This window comes from Notolabrus celidotus, chromosome 21 (assembly GCF_009762535.1).
Source record: "Notolabrus celidotus isolate fNotCel1 chromosome 21, fNotCel1.pri, whole genome shotgun sequence".
NCBI lineage: Eukaryota > Metazoa > Chordata > Actinopteri > Labriformes > Labridae > Notolabrus > Notolabrus celidotus.
In genome coordinates this window covers 17,763,793-17,777,687 of record NC_048292.1, presented here as the reverse complement: position 1 = coordinate 17,777,687, position 13,895 = coordinate 17,763,793, and the positions used below count along the sequence as shown (strand labels likewise).

Here is a 13,895-nt window from a genome sequence, read left to right as displayed (position 1 = left end):
CAGAACAATCTCTGTAGGTTGCTGACAGGACCAGACTCTGACTTTGCTGACACTTCAGACCTCCCATGGACTTGCGAGGGATGGGCAAAGGGGGACTCAGCAGCTTATTAAGCCAGGTTTAATGGCCTTGACCCTAACCCACAACCCTGAGGAAGAGTCCTAGAGGAAGAAAGGTCAAAGTTCATATAATATTAGAGAGCAAGTGAAACAGAGGAGTGGGATGTTTGGCAATGTGCCATTTTCGCATTGACTAGAAAAGCTGGTGGAATTCTGTTAAGCAACCCTTTCCAAAGTTTCTCCCCGTGAAAATGTGCTTAAGCTTGCATTCAAAGCCAGCCAAGTTTGAAAGTACTACACACTGTGACCTTAGCCCACAGCCAAGGCAACTACAAAGTTATTTGTTTTAGAGGTTTCTGCTTTTATATTAAAAAAAAAAGTGGAAAAGCAAGAGCAATGATAAACAAAAGGTGCATGTCAAGATACAGCCAGACCATAGAGCCATGTCACACACATCTCTGTCTCACAAAGAAGCCCTAGCTACAAATGTGCTTCATGTAAGTCATAAATGTATTTTAGATAATTCCAGTTATTTTATATATTCATGTATGCGTTCACTGCCCACATGTACGTACTTTACTTGTCACTTAATTTGACATTCAAGAGCTGTTGGAACATTTACATATCAATAACTGCTAACTGAAGGACATTTTTCCCGCTTTCTGCTTCTATCATTAGGAGCCTTTAGCATAGAATTTGTGCTGGTATTGATTTATTGATTGCAGCACACTGTATCAAGTAGGCTCCTGAATTCAAGCAAAATAGCATCTAATTAATGTAAAATATAAACAGTTTGCATGAAGAACTGGGATTCAGAAAGGAACATAACACACCCACCAGGTCCTTGATGATCATCTTTCCCTAGATCAGGGGTTCCAAAATTTTTTAGCCTGTGACCCCAAACATAAGTGAACAAAGACTTGCGACCCCCACTGTCCCTCAAAGTGATTTAATGTGGCTTCGTTTAGCTGGTCTGCAGAAAATTAGCCTACCTATATGATTGTGACGTGAATTAACCTACAACTACTGATGCTTCTGATAATTACCTGTTCACTAACCCTAAACTTAGGAGTCATCTGGCATAACGAAAGGCAGGAAAGTCATTACATCTTCTATTTTCAAGATTTCATTTCAAGTTTAGCTACACTTGGGAACCCCTGCCCTAGATGTCCTTCTGTTACAATATCCCTGCCTCTTCTCTCTATATATAGTTCTTCTATTCTCCATCAGTCTGCAATCACAGTCCCCAACATTTCCCTGTCTCCTCTTCAGAGGTGTCACGCACGGCTGGAACAGAGAGTACAAGCAAAGCAATAAGGCCTGTTTTGAAACAGCTTGAGATCAATGCTGGTTTTAAGGAGTCCGAACACGTAGCCACAGCTGGTCAATTAGAGAAAGGACAGCACAAGCACACTTTGCACACATATACACACACACAGGGAAAGTGGCTGGCCTTTAAAAACAGAGTTACTTTTCGCCTCTCGTCAGCTCTTTTTTCTCCAGCTTCAAATGGATCCGCATCAGGGTATCTTGGCTGAAATAATGCCATTGGTTGTGGTTTAAAGCAGACTTTACAAAGGACGAATGGCTCAGGAGATACTGTAAATACACTTTTTGATGGGCAAAAATAGTTTTCTAGTAAAACACTGGTTTGTAGTTTGACACATTTAGGGAGACAAGGTAACCATTTTTTGTTCAATATTAATTCCAAAGAAGTTGGGACGCTGTGTAAAATGTTATAAAAACAGATTTTGACGTCATTTTTTGAAGTCATTTAAACCTTATAATTGATTGAAAATAGAACACAGACAATACATCAAGTGTTGAAATTGAAAAATGTTTCTGTTCCACTGAAAGATATGCTCATTTTAAATGTTATGCCAGCAACATATTTCAAAACCGTTGGGATGGGGACAACAAAACACTTGTAATTTAACTTGTAATGTTACAAAAAGAAATACCTACCACATCTATCGAGGTACATTTTTAACAGGTTAGTAATATTGGGTATTAAAAGGGAATTCCAGAGAGGCCAAGTCTTTCATAAGGGGGGGTAGAGACTTTTTCTTGATTTGTACTTATGTCTGGGTTGCTGTAACAACTGAATTTCCCCCTTGGGAATCAATAAAGTAATATCTTATCTTATTTTATCTTAGTTCTGCAATTCACGTATAATAAGCCTCAGTGTCCAATCATGGATGGCTGTGATCTTGGGGCCCTCAGGCAGCACTGTATGAAAATCAGACATGACTCTGTAGTGGAAATCACTGCATGAGCTCAAAATAATTTCCAAAAAACACTGTCTGTGAACACAGTTTGCCATTACATGCTCAAATTCAAGTTAAAACTTTACCATGAAGGAGTAAACCAAAGACAAATATTAACCAGAAACACAGTTGACATCTCTGAGCACATTTAAGATGGACTGAGGCAGAGTGGAAAACTGTCCTGTGGTCTAACCAATCAAAATTGGACACTTTTGGGAAATCAGGGACACCATGTCCTCTGCTCTAAGGAGAAGGGCCACCACCCAGCATGTTATCAGCACACAGTTCAAAAACCAGCATCTCTAAAAGTATGTTGTCTTTGCAGTATTTTGAATTAAATAATGGATTAAAGTGATTTTCAAATCATCAAATTCTGTTTTTAATAAACATTTTAAAAGGTTGTACATGTTCATGAAGCATATAACATCTATACTAAAAGAACCCAGCATAAAAATAGCCCCTCAAATAAATTGGGATTGAAAAAAAAAACCTCCCACAACTTAGAGTAAGGACTTAATGAAGCTCATTAAGTCGAAAACAAAATGTTGTTCCATTAAACCTGACAGAGTGAGTCACTGGCATCAAAATATGTGACTTTCCAAGTATTAAACCACGTGTTGTTTATTTCAAACAGGTGAATCAATTAACATGTTTTTTTAACAGCTTCACATGAATTAAGGTCATGGTGTTACAGCCCAGTTTGTTACTAAAAGAATTTCATGCTGAGTATTACGCCGTAAATGGAATCTCAACTAAGCTTACCAGACCCCTGCAGAGTGTAAAAAGTCCAACTGGTTGGCTGGGTTCTGATTATGCAGATTTGATGCAAGGCAACACATGTAGAGACAGACTCAGTGACTCTCCAGAATATGGATAAAGACAAAAGCAAGTCTTTTAAAAGAAGCAGATGTTGATGTGTCTCCTCCTGTTCGCTAACCACAGGGGTATTTAGCTTGTGAGGGTTCAACCACTACGGTACTGAAATAACATTAATCATGACAGAGACATCACTGTCTGACCGTGTAACTTCCTGAGAGCACAGCAGAGTGCTGAATTTCAGTCCTTTAAATGTGGACTTGAAGTTGCTCTTATAAAGTGTCCTTTCTCTATGAGCCTAACAACACTAGCTCACATTTCTACTCCGCTCATGCCATTCATATTTGTAGTACAAATGTAGCTTGCTTGTAGGCACTTAGCTTTATAAGGCCACACTCCCCTGTTCAGCAGGTGTTACAACAGGCACTCATGGAACAACACAAGGCGACAGGGGCCCAATTATCTTAGTCACAGCAATCAGCATGTGTGAAGAGACATCATAGTACACCTGAGATATATTGTATCTTCACACATCAAAGTATGCAAATATGTAACACTGATATTTTCCCTTCAAAGAACCACTAAAGTCCTTCTTCGTGTATTTTTTTTCCATCTGATTCTTCTCTTTCTTGCTCTTGTTCTGGATGTCCGCAATAACTTGTGCTAATGCTGAATTTTGTAGCAATGAGTCTATAAACAGGTTCATTACTTGCACTTTATTTCCAATTAGACATGGGAACACATGGGGAAGGAGGAAAGAGATACTTCCTTAAGAGACAGCTCACTAGAAGTTCTTTCACCTTGTCTCCCCTGTACAATTCCTGCTTGTTTTTCTCCTTCATCTTGTTTTTTTTTGCCCTCTCTTATCATCCTCCCTACACTCCTGTTTCTATTGACAACAGACTGTGGCAGGAGAAGAAAGCCGAAGCCTTGACTTGATTATCTCTAATGAAAACACTACTCTTCCCAACTCATACATTGGCGCACTCGCTCCCCTCCAGAGTCTTGTGTTTGCTCGGTTTTGAACTATTGTGTTCATCTTGCATTGAAAGAAAAAAAAACTTATAGTGGAAGGACAAATAATGCATTAGAAGAAATGACAGAGAGAGGGGGGGAGAAGAGTGGGAAGGCAGATGGTTGGACTGAAAAATGAAGAAGCATGTCTTGCAGCAGGTAGGATGGAAAATTTGAGCCAAAATATGCAATCAATATTAAGAGCAGTATGGTTTCCATGTAACTGAGATATCATAAATGTTCTTTATCTATTCACAGGGACTTTTAACTGAATTGTGATTTAAATATTGGGTTTAAAGAGTCCTAGTGAGCGCTTAGAAAGGTTAACAAGTTCTATGTTTGCTTTATGAAGATTGGTAAAGACCAAGAGGCAACCTCTGGTCTAAAAATATGAGTCCGATGCGGAAGTGCAAAAAACTGCAGTTCATCAAAGATCCGCTTGAGGCTGGCTCCAGAAATACCAGAAACCACATACACACCAATTCAAAAGAGACAATCTTTACAGCAGAAATAAACATGTTTACAGCCTGGTACTAAAGACGAGTGTAGTCTGGATAGCTCATTTCTCGATCGGCACACACTGTCCGGAGGCTGAATGTTTTTCTAACGCGGCAATTTCGAAGATATTGAGATTACGAGTCTTACAATGAGAGGCACAGCTGACTTGATTGACACGCGGGAACGCTGTAGCCCGCCTCTTTACGTCTCACTGGCTCGACATCAGCCGACGATTGGCCTCAAAACAGTGCTTCATAAACAGATGGTAGACGTCAGGGATACTACATCCATATTTTATACAGTCTATGGTAAAGACGTATGAAATATTTAATTGAACAGTTTTACTTTTAGTAGAGAGGACAACTTAAGAGAGACCGTAAATATTTGGAGTAGGAGACATGCTGCAAATGGTTGTGGCCTGGAGTCAAACCAGCAACAGCTGTGACGAGGACTATAACCTCTGTACATGGGGTGCACTCCTTAACTGCTAGGCCAACAGCACCCTGATTGGTAAAGGCTTAAACATATACAATCACCTGGTACTGACTATAGAAGGTGGTCCACTGGACAATTTCAAATGATTAAGTAATAGTCCACATTAAAGACAGTGCCTGTGGTTAACAGCAAAGTTGAATCATTGTATAGTTTGAGCAGCACAGCTGTGTTTGTCGACTCTACAGCAAGTTGGTAAAGTAACCCACCACAGGTAGGTAGATGGTGCTGCAAAGTGCCTTGTATTCAGAACATTAGTAAACTTTTGGGCAAGTTATTAGAAGAGTAATAATTCTAAAGAACCAAGTTTTGATCAGGCGCTATAATTGCACTCATGCAGAAAGTGTTCAGATCATTAATCAGAGCCAAATCTGATTTGGTCCATCCTTATTTTGAGAAAAGCAATTAAATTGTAAGTCCACATTGAGAACTGTTAAGCTGAAGAAGCTGTAGTGAAATGTTGTTACTCTCACAAGGTTCACAGCTTCATTTCTACACCAGATAAGTCTCCCTTTCATTCATGTAAAAGCAACACAAAATAAATATGCTTTCTGCAACTTAAAGTAAATCAAACTGCAAAAAAACAGCTCCATATTCGATAAAATCAGCAGAAAGATAACATAGCACAGATATTGGATTAATTTTGCTCCAAGCTACTAGATGGAAGTAATCTCTGAATGTTCTCAGAGTGAAATATGAATGAATGTGTCATATCATTCAGTGAGCATGACTCTGCAGAGCACCAAAAAAAAAAGTTTCTACAGTGGTTCAGTTTTTGGTACATGCATGGTGCTGCAGTGCCCCCTGCTGATCATGCAGGATATTTCACAAGATTTATTAAGTGTATGGACTCCTTCAAAGTTCATCAACCGTGGGGAAAGGAATATCCTTGAGTATGAAGTCAATTTACTCAATCAGTATTCTTTAGGACACACACCCATCATTGATCCGAGGAACGCTGAGCATGCCAGTTTCTGTTAACAGCCAAGCTTTGACTTCAAGCTGCACTTGCACCCTTGTGGCTGAACAGTTTCACAGTTGCCTGTTTTGATCTTATCTGATTAAAATGAATTGGACAAACAAGCAAACGCAACAAACTGTGCATTCCCATATATATATGCTGTGTCCATAAGCAAAGCAGGGTTCAAGCAACTGATCTGATATAACTCCTTTTCAGCCAGTAGCACACTAATATGGTCGTATCTTGATACACCCATGGGTTAAACTCATGAAACGAAAAGCAGCATGCATAAATTGATAAGCAACATTAATTAAACTGTTAAAAAAGAAGAAGAAGATAAGAAAAATATTTAAGAGCTGTATCAGATTGAAGATTAACCTAAAGTCCAAGAGACCTAATACACATGGGCTACCACATTATAAACCAGTCTTTAAATTAAAAAAAAAAGCAAAAGCAACACCTGCAGCTCCAAATAGCTGCAACTCTTTCTAGAAAGTGTGAACTTTGACATCTGCAACTGTACACAACATGGACATATTATCAACCTAGCTGATCTGTGCTGTGTCGTACTTCTGGTGTAGAAAAGGCAAAATATCTAGTCCATTGTTTTTTTATTTCCAGCACCACAAACATCAGTTCACTTTTCACTGAGGGTGAAGCAACCATATCAAACACTCAAAGAGAATTGAAGCAACTGAATGCAAAAGGAACAATTTCTAATCTCTTTGACTTTTCTTTTGTGACTAAGGATGACAAATCTTGAATTTTCCCCTCGGCAGTTTTAAAAAGTAACACATCAACAAAACGGAGAGGTTGCTCCCATGGAGATACATAATTATATACAGTACCTGCAGGAAGACTAGGAATTTTTTTTTGTCCTCATCCTTGCCAAAGTCTACTTCTCTTCCTCGTCTTCTTGACCTCTCTCCCAGGCTTGTGACGGTCCACACAATTACCTTCAATTATCCTCACTTCCACCCCACCAATTACATCCATTATTGATTCAAGACCCCCAGGCTGTGAGCCTTATCTATACCCAACCACAGCCCACGGAGGGAAAAAGCAGAACAGGAGCAAATAATAGGGCCTTGGTTCATTAACACTCTCCAGCTTTTTACTCCATCTAAGTCACAGCGTCACCTATATACCTAACAGAAACTGTTTCCCACTGCAGTGCCCTTGAGAAATAAAATAAATGAATGCAGACTAAGTACTTTCGAAGAAGCTACAACTCTGCAAAAAGTATCTGCAGACAAGAATGTAAGATACCAAGAGAACTAATTAAATGGTCAGACAGACAGAAATCATGGCAGGACCCACAAACACACAGGAAACATAGTGATACAATGCCAAACGATATTTTACGATATAATGTTGTATGATACAATACTACATGGTAATGTACAACATAATACTGTGTGATACGATACTGTATGATACAGCCGATATGAATAAATACGACAGGAAACTAAAATAAAATAAAATAAAATAAAATAAAATAAACAAAACAATAGGATAGGAAACTAAACTTAACTAAAATAAAATAAACTAAACGATACAGTACTAAACTAAACTAGAATGAATTAAAATAAAATAACCGAAACGATACGATAGAAAACTAAACTGAACTAAACTAAACGATCCTAAACTTAAAGCTGCTGTGAGGAACTTCTGGTGTGTATCGATTCTGGCGCCCCCTTGTGGACAAAGTGATACCTCTTATCTCTTGTCCTAAACATGCAAAAGTAGTGTTTTCAACAAAAACCTCATCCTGTTGTCTTTTAACAGTCAACTTTACCAGGCAATGTGATTAGTTTCCATGAAAACAATCAAATAAAGGCTGTTTCTGAAGCAAGATGTCCATCATCTGGTCAGACACCTACCCCCTCAGGGCGGTTTCAGGCATTCAAAATGACAACAGAGAAGGTGTCAGTGTTGCTGCTGATGGCCTTGTTTGCTATTGAAGGTCATAAAGAGGCATCAGTATCATTTTCAGTCTGTTTCTCAGCCAGTTCAAAACTCCTCACAGGGCCTTTAACTAAACTAAACTAAACTAAACTAAATTTAACTAAACTAAACTAAACGATACGAAACTAAACTAAACTAAACTAAACTAAACTAAATTTAACTAAATTTAACTAAACTAAACTAAACTAAACTAAACTAAACTAAATTTAACTAAACTAAACTAAATTTAACTAAACTAAACTAAACTAAACTAAACTAAACTAAATTTAACTAAACTAAACTATACAATACAATAGGAAACTAAACTAAACTAAACTAAACTAAACTAAACTAAACTAAACTAAATTTAACTAAACTAAACTAAACTAAACTAAACTAAACTAAATTTAACTAAACTAAACTATACAATACAATAGGAAACTAAACTAAACTAAACTAAACTAAACTAAACTAAACTAAACTAAACTAAACTAAACTAAACTAAATTTAACTAAACTAAACTAAACTAAACTAAACTAAATTTAACTAAACTAAACTAAACTAAACTAAACTAAACTATACAATACAATAGGAAACTAAACTAAACTAAACTAAACTAAATTTAACTAAACTAAACTAAACTAAACTAAACTAAATTTAACTAAACTAAACTAAACTAAACTAAACTAAATTTAACTAAACTAAACTAAACTAAACTAAACTAAATTTAACTAAACTAAACTAAACTAAACTAAACTAAACTAAATTTAACTAAACTAAACTAAACTAAACTAAACTAAATTTAACTAAACTAAACTAAACTAAACTAAACTAAACTAAATTTAACTAAACTAAACTAAACTAAATTTAACTAAACTAAACTAAACTAAACTAAACTAAACAATACGATACAATAGGAAACTAAACTAAACTAAACTAAACTAAACAATACGATACAATAGGAAACTAAACTAAACTAAACTAAACTATACAATACGATACGGAACTGAACTGAACTGAGCTGAACGATACGATAGAATACTAAATGAAAGGAAACGATACGATACGATACAAAACTGAACTAAACTAAACTGAACTTAACAATACGATATGATATGACACAGTAGAATATGATGCCTTATGGTACAATGCACATTATTGTCCCCTATGGGAAAGTTGTCTTGGACTAAAGTGCTGCACACTTGTAGCCTCAGCAATAGTTTTAACAAATAATACAACAATCAACAATCTACACATTAACAGAGATGCACATACAGACTTGCATGTCCAATCAAATTTGGATTTTTGCAAAGAAAACAAATCTTTTACCTCCATGTACTTGTGTCAAGTTTAACTATCAGTGTTCAGACCATAGCTGGTCATCAAATAGCATTAGGGGACATTGTGTTGAAGAGGCTGTGTCCTTTCAGATGCAGGTGTGTTGTAAGCAAAGACAGAGGCACAGTGGTGAAACAGTGTACAGTAGTATGAAGGTCAGTTACACAGTATGTAAGTTGTAAAATGCAGAGTCACACTCTGCTGCTCACTTGCCAGATTTTTTAATATGATACTTGCTGACATTTAGTGAGACACAAACATAAGCTGCTGTCAACACACACTAATGTAAAACATCCATCATCCTGAGAACATGCCAGGGCACCTGCAGAGAGGTGCATCAATGATGCCTCACTGCCATCTCCTGTTACAGCAAATCTAAGAGGCTGAGGACCATGTGTGATTTGTGATACAATGCTGCCCCCTTGTGGTGAATTCTAAGTAGGGCTGCTGGGGCCAGTTTCACAAAGATTGATGAAACTAGTCGAGAGTGTTAGGCGAAATAGTCTAATGCAGGGGGTTCGCAAAGTGTAGGTCAGGTCCCTCTGGGGGGGTCGCAAGGTGTCTGCCAGAATGTTTTTTCGTTTATAAGTAATCTAAAATTGCATATTTCACCTATTGTTGTATTGGCAGAAAAAGTAGTTACACTTTAAAGAAAACCATGCAAATAAAAAAACTCAATCATTTTCGACCTTTCTTTGTTGCAAGATGAAAGAGTTAATTAACAGTTAATTTACAAAAGCTTCAGTAGCAGCAGGTTAATTCATAACAGCATGGGGAACACAGACACATGTTCATGTAGGTAGGTTACTTCTGCAGACCAGCTAAATGAAGTATGAAGCAACATTCAATCATTTGGGCCCAGTTTTTCAAAAACTTGAATCTGGATTAAAATGATCCAAATTGTGTAATCCCCTTTTTTGCTATCCCAGATAAAAGTGATCTTCTAGATTTTGTCCTGGTTTTTCAAAGGCTTTTCAGGCAGGATCATTCTGATCCAGATACCACAAGATCGGGATTACAGAATCTAGATTTGCAGTCTTTGAATAGGCCAGCATCAGTTGGTCAAAGTAATACATTTCATTAACATGGTATGTACATTAAATGTCTCATTGGGAAAAGAAAAATAAAGTCAAACAAAATACTTTTTTTTCAGCATACTAATGCTTTTGATCAAAATAAAAATAATGGTTCACTAGAACTTCTCGCATTGACCGTCCAGCTGCTTCATCTGGTTGCAGTGCTGCCAGTGGTAGGTCAGGGCCATCTACACGGGGCTGTGAATGATCACCCCTTCCATCACATTCAGGAGCCTTGTGTTGTTCAGCGATATTATTAAGCACGAAGCAGGCCAGAATTATGTTGCATGCTCGCTGTGGGTTTGCAACACGTAGGTGGTTTAGGCATGCAAAGCGCCTTTTCAACACCCCATTCAATCTTTCAACTGTGCTCCTAGTTCTTTCATGAGTGCAGTTAATGTAAATATTGCATAAAAGAATGTTTGAATATGTGTCATGTGTCTTACATGTCTCTAGATCCACCTTGAATCCACCTTTCCAGTGGGAGCAGGGTAATACTAATTTTTAGCATCAAACCTATCCAAAACCCCAAATCAACATTTGATCTGGATTCTGGGCAGGATTGGATTACCAAATCCGTATCCCACTTTTGTAGGATCAGGATTTGGTAATCTGCTTTTGAAATACCCATTTTTGAGATTCAATCCTATCCAGATCATTTTGATCCAGATTAAAGTTTTTGAAAAACTTGGCCTTGGGGATTGCTGGCTGAAAAGTTTGGGAACCCCTGCTCTAATGCAAGTACAGATAAGATATGGGCAGGCATATTTATGGCTTAAAAGTTATCCATGGGAACTCAGACCTAAGGACTCGTATTGCTAAACTACTCACAGTTTTCTTGGTAGAATGTCAAAGTAGAAGTTAAAGCCCTCAAGAAGAAAATATTTCATTGTAGTTAAACCTAAACTTGGCCATAGTCAATTTCTACCTTTGTGAAACTGTCCCATTCTGTCCAAAGCATTCAAACTTCTAATGGAGGATCATTGTAAAATAGTCAGAAACTTACCATTTTCCAGTTAGCCTTTCCATCGAGCTGTCACCTTGATGCATCACAGAAAGTTGTCTATTACAGCCTCTATCCTCTGACCTTTGAAGACAACAAAGCAGGTGAGATTCATAGCATCAGAGAGTATGAAGTTTTTATTTCATTATTGTGTCATGCATATAATCATATGCCCAGCCCTCATGGACTTACAAGACACCATGAATTTCATGCAGTCCAGGGTCAGAGCCCACAGCATGATCATTCATGTAAGGAAACTGAGGAAGAAAATTAAAACAGAATAAAATAAAAATAAAAATGCACACTACTTACAAAGACTATCTTGTCTTATTTTCCAGGCTTTTGAGACACAATAAGCTAGTTTAAACACATCAGAATTAAACAACCATTCTAGCTTTCATACATCTGTCCACCACAATATTTCAGCCTCTTTACAGGCAATTTCATGAAACAACGACGTCTGACGTCATCATAGCTTGTACAGTGCAAAAGAACTTCATTCAAATCACACAACTCACAGAGTCTGTTTTCTTCTGGAATATTCTTGAATCCACCAACCTCGAAGGCCAGAGGAAGAACACCAGATCTTAACTGTGCAACCAAGGATCTTTGGCTTCTAGATAAACGAGACATTACATATAATTCAGGGAGGAAATGATGCTTGATCTGCACATATGTCCTTAGTTTTTGTTTGGACAGAACATTTTCAAACCATTTGAAAAGAGAAGTGCTGTCACTATCACAGACCCAAATGATCCATATCAGCAATGATATCAATTGTGAATACTGAAACGGAGACACACTTTTAAATGTTTCTTATTCTCTTCTCTCATATGTAGATATATTGTAAATACAGAGAAGCATCTACAAGCTGGCTTAAGACCTCATTTAATTTGTATTTCATTTCTGTTTTAAATGTAAATGAACTGGATGTACTGTTTGTACCTCATTCATGTAAAACTACTGAAAAGAATTTCTAAACTTCTGAAACTAAACGCCTTGTCATTTTTCAGGAAATTTTTTGGAAGCTCATAAACACCAACTTTCTGTTTGATCAGATTAATCTATAGCTAAAAGTAACTACTGCTAAAATCCTGTGAAAAGTTAAACCCTTCATGAAAAGTTCCAACATAGGAAGCAGCATTTTTTTCAGTTGAACTTTAATGCATTATAACCTTCTAGTAGGAGGAGATCAGGTCTGCTGAGTCAGTGAGCTCTTTTAAATCCCTTCTCAAAACATACTTTGATCGCAGAGCCTTCCCAGATTGTATCTGAATTTAATTTGACTTTATTTTATTTTAACCGTCTAAAGAAATGTATTTTAATATAATTGTATTCCTTTAGAGTTCTTTTAATGGACTTTTATGTCTTTAAAAATATGTTTTATTTCTTTATCTTGATTTGTGTGTTTTTATGATCTGCCTGTTTTATTTTGCTGCATGTGAAGCACTTTAAAACTTGGTTTGTGAAAAGTGCTCTACAGATAAAATAAATATTATTATTATTAGTAGTAGTAGTAGTAGTAGTAGTAGTAGTAGTAGTAGTAGGCTCCTGTCAGGTGTCCTGTTAATCTCTACTAGAATATTATTGTTGAGGTAAGAGTCACAGCAGGTTTGTTGTCAAAATCTGCAATGATTTAATTAACTAGTTGCAGCCTACTGAACGAACAGGCAAATATAAACAATTCATAAATTGTTATTTAGACAGGCAAGCTTTGCATCATTAAAGTAGTTACTTTACATACATAAACTGCTTGCAAAAGTAAACTTGTCTTAAAAACGTCAAATAATAAAGGTCAGGAACTTTTCAGGTGAGTAAACATTTCCATGTGTCAGTCAGCCCACGCGCCTGAATGACACAGGTGTTGGTGATGATGGAAGAGTGACGTTCGTCAAAAATAGTCTTTATGAACTCTTAACGACTAACCTCAACCTTTCACTTGTTCTTTTCTTTTATTTGTTTATTTTTTTTCTATTTTATAACTGTACCTCTGCGTCGGCTCGTCTCTCCAGCAGCTGAGTTCAGTGTGTCTGCAGAAAGGGGCGTGGTTTGCCAAGTCTAATGTGGCGTTCAAGAACTATGGGAAATAGCAATGCAGTGCAGGAACCACCGATCTGGATAAATTACTAAAGTTTCCAATCCAATCCAATCCACTGTATTTATTTAGCACATTTAAAAATAAAATAAAAGAATCATGATAAAACAAATAAAACACTTTAAAAGTAAATAATAATAACAAAAAAAAGAATAAAAACACTGTAAGAGCAAATAAAAATCCAATAAAAGAACAGACAGAGACAGAGACAGAGACAGAGACCACACAACTCTCATTCTGGGTTAAAGCCAGGGAGTAAAAAATGAAGTTTTGCTGACTAGATATTCTATGACTGTTAATCAATATGTTCTCTTACTTGTGTTGAGAGAGT

The 13,895-nt window shown here is 36.8% G+C and overlaps 1 long non-coding RNA gene across 3 annotated transcripts in view; it reads right to left on the bottom strand.

Annotated features, from left to right (window-relative positions):
- Positions 1-13,560, bottom strand: part of LOC117805030 — a 115,649-nt gene extending 102,089 nt beyond the window's left edge. For 2 of the 3 annotated variants that reach the window (XR_004629323.1, XR_004629322.1), the window contains exons 1-4: positions 13,458-13,560; positions 11,988-12,085; positions 11,662-11,726; positions 11,473-11,553 (exon numbers count right to left, since the gene is read on the bottom strand). This is a non-coding gene — a long non-coding RNA (uncharacterized LOC117805030). Of the gene's footprint in view, positions 1-10,555; positions 10,761-11,472; positions 11,554-11,661; positions 11,727-11,987; positions 12,086-13,457 lie in introns of those variants that run through there. The other variant, XR_004629321.1, reaches the window with a different exon arrangement.
- Between the last annotated feature and the right edge of the window lie 335 nt (positions 13,561-13,895).